The sequence below is a fragment of the Schistocerca gregaria genome, chromosome 1 (genome assembly GCF_023897955.1).
Source record: "Schistocerca gregaria isolate iqSchGreg1 chromosome 1, iqSchGreg1.2, whole genome shotgun sequence".
NCBI classification, from domain to species: Eukaryota; Metazoa; Arthropoda; class Insecta; order Orthoptera; family Acrididae; genus Schistocerca; species Schistocerca gregaria.
The window spans coordinates 772,259,415-772,263,129 of NC_064920.1; the positions used below are offsets into that span (position 1 = coordinate 772,259,415).

Consider the following 3,715-nt stretch of genomic DNA (forward strand, 5'->3'; position numbering starts at 1 on the left):
ACGTATAAGGTGCTGTCCATCATTATCCTCAGAAAATTGTAACCATTCATAGAGAACAACATACAGGAGTACCAAACCGGCTTCGGGCAAACCGATCAACAATAGATCACATTTTCACACTAAGACAACTGTTTGAAAAACACTGGGAATATGATAAAGATATAGAGCCTGTTCGTCTATTTTCAACGTGCATATGACAGCATCCACTGGAATAGCCTATACAGTGCTATGCAAGACTTAAGAATCCCTGAGAAGCTTGTGAGAATGGTGCTAGCTTGTATGGAAGGGTCAAAGACAGCAGTACGTTTCCGAGGAGCCACATCAGAAACATTCGAGATTGAGACGGGCCTCAGAAAAGGGGATGCTCTCTGATGTGTTCTGTTCAATGCAATCTTACTGAAAGTAATAAAAGAGAGTAGGCAACAGGAGAGGTCTGGACTACGGATAGACGGTAACTTCAATTGTCTCCCATATGCAGGTGACGTAGTACTACTGAGTGAATCAAAGCACAAGTTGAAATAAATGTACCAGAAAATGGACAGTTATGCACAGAAGGTAGGGCTACAGGTGAATCGAGACAAAACACTCATGTAATTAGGAAGAAGACAAGAGCAGGAAGAATTTCTTGAGATAGGTGGCAAGAGGTTCAAGAGAGTACACCAGTTCAAATACTTGGGATCTTGTTTTACCACGGACAACAACATAAAAATGGACATCAAGGGAAGAATAGCAGTGGGAATGAAATGCATGCTCGCTCGGCTCTAAATCGATCTCAGTGAACACTAAGATGAAAATCTACAACACAGTGTATGCCCAGCAGTAATGTACGGTTCAGAACCATGGAGCATGACTAAGCGAGAAAGGGAAAAAATATTAATATTTGAAGGAAAAGTAATGAGAAAGATATGGGGATAACAAAGAATGGAGGAGGAGGAAAAGCGAGGAAATCTACCTTCTGATGCGACAGCTGATTTACTAGATCTTGCTCTATATTAGCCCACTTGAAAGAAACTTGTGCTATGAAACATGTAAACTCCATACCTTTAAGAGTTCTGAGTGCTCCACAACAGAAGCTTCTGAAGCAGAAGACTATGAGTATCAATTTGTCTTACGTTTCCAAATGAATGTTATAAAATTCCTAATTTAAGTAGGTTTGTGAAACATTCAGTCTTATTACTCTAACTGTATATTTTTCTAAGTGCAATTGGAACCACAATACCAACTTTAGTGTCGGTTTGTGACTGATTCAAAATCCTGTTACTCAGAATACATTCTTAGTGCAGGATGTTAGGGGCAGCTCTTGTCCGCAATGTTATACACGCCATGTTCTGGGAACAAGTCTTTAACCCACTTCAGTTTCTCCACCCATGTCTGACCGATTCTCTATGTAGGACACACTTAGAAGATGATGAGAGCGTAGTTCACGCTGTAAAAATAAGGCTACGAGCACAAAAGCTTTTACCAACAGGAAATACACGCTCTTACACAATGTTGGCGGACTGTGTAAGAAAATGATACAAGTAAAATAAATTTTGAGTGATTTCTCATCAAATTCTAACTCTTAAGAATAAATATGTTCTGAGAATTCTGTCAAAAAATTATGGGGCATTATTTATTGAATTAGTCTCTTAGTAAGTCCTTGCATATATTGAAATAAATTCCACAGATTGTCTAGGAAGCTTGTCTTGAACTAGGTGTGCAGATATAATAAAACTGGCACTAGGTGGTAAGAGGTGGAGGACAACTTCAAATCAGTTTTAAAACCGGTAACTATAAAAAAAATCGCACGTGGCCACAAGAGATGAACAATAATAGCGATTCTGAAAGTAAAAACCTAACATACTGGAATCTAAGTTTGGCTAAAAACGTATATCTCACGGTATAAGAACACTTGGGCCGTTATGAACAAGGAGTCTCATTAACAAAAATTGCAAACAATATTTAGAATCATATGAAGTACATCTTTTTTAAGATCGCGTAGATAAAAAAGAGCCATTGTCTGCATACTCTGAATAAAATGTAATGGATACGAAGCGCCTCAGAAGAGTGTGTAGAAATATATCTATAGCTATAAGCTATAGCTTATAGCTATGAGCTATAAGTCTTTAGTAAGAATTCTGGGCTAAGGAAAGACGGGTAGAAATACAGCTAACAATCGAGTGAGGAAACGTAGATAAAAAATGCTGTCCGTATGTGACGTTGACAGAAAAGACAGAGTCGAGTCCCAAAAGCGATAGAAAATGGTGATTATGGTGGTTGCCCATTTACTATGATCGTGCCACAATCTGTCTGCTATCAGAAGAGAGAGAGGCACCAGGAGAGAAAAGATATCTGTACACAAACGCAACACGAGTAGCCAAGACCCAATGTCAAACATCAGCCGGCTTATATGTCAGTGTGGTAAGTGGGTTAATGTTTGTAGTTCAGGCCGTAGCGTCGGTGCCGCTGCAACTTTCCCGGAACGGTGAAGTAGGTTTAGTTAGGGCTCTAAACTTCCAAGTTCTTAGCGCCCAGTAAAACGGGGAGGGGGAAGGGAAGAGACTGATCACGACTGTTTCGTAGGAGAGCAAATACCACGCTGTCCTTTTCTATTAAGCTTACGTTAGGGAAGAACACCATTTGGATTTCCAGTTGATATCTTCAGTGGTGGGACTTGTAATATGCCGATTTTCACGATACAGCTCTAAAATGTAGAGAAGCTGTATATTCTTTCTTGTCATCGGAATTACGACCTTTATAGTTCGATTAGTGCCCATTTCAACTCGAAGTCGCCATATCTGGTGCCTGAATATCTGCTCGTTCTGCTAGTTACTTCGTCAGTGCACTGTGATAAGCGTGTGACGCCAACATTTAAGAAAAATTTTGAGTAAAGTAGAAACATTGGGCTTGTTATTATGGAAATATCAAGCGCGTCTAATAATCGTAGATGTGGTAAGATGTGGCCTTTACTGGTGATGCACGTCTTCGTCTGAGAGCGTGAGATGGTACACTTACTTCAGTCGCTCACCAACAGCTGCGGGCCATCTAACATGAATCAATGAAGATAAATCCACGACTTCGTTAAATTTCCAATATCTTGAAATAATGATTGGCCTCGAAGGAGTCATTGATACATCTGTACAGCAGGCATATATCGCCCGACCGTGTGGCCTAATGGATAAGGCGTCGGACTTCGGATCCGAAGATTGCAGGTTCGAGTCCTGTCACGGTCGAATAATTTTTTACTAGCTTATTGTATAGAAGGGCTATCCGCTTCTTGGTATCGATGATAAGTGAGTAGCCAGAAGAGCAGTAATAACCGCAGTTAATACATTGCGTAGTTTACAGGTCGAGAAGTGCGCACGAAGTGACATCACCTTACAAAAGTAATTTAAATTAAGCTCTCATAAAATAAAGTATGTAGCAGCCAATTGTTATGCAACATATTACTTATAGTGAAAACATCAGTCTATATTGAAGCCATTGTAATATTATTTATCTACATGTTCATGTGTATCTTGGATCCGTACAACTGTATTCGAGGCATCTATAAGTCTCTGTGGAGGTGAAGCATATAAACATTGCTGTCTGTACGTAAAATATATACTAAACGATTTAATTTAACTTTTGTGACAAACAGAATTGAATTTTTACATATTAGTTGTCAATCAGTATGCCGTTTTTGGATCATTAGAACGCACTGACCTGGGGCAAACAAACGTGTAATGTCTAGATA

The 3,715-nt window shown here is 39.5% G+C and overlaps 1 non-coding gene across 1 annotated transcript; it reads left to right on the forward strand.

Moving 5' to 3' along the window:
• The first annotated feature begins 3,139 nt into the window (after positions 1-3,139).
• Positions 3,140-3,212, forward strand: Trnar-ucg (transfer RNA arginine (anticodon UCG)). Its single transcript has one exon. It is a non-coding gene; the product is annotated as a tRNA-Arg (tRNA).
• The last annotated feature ends 503 nt before the right edge of the window (positions 3,213-3,715 follow it).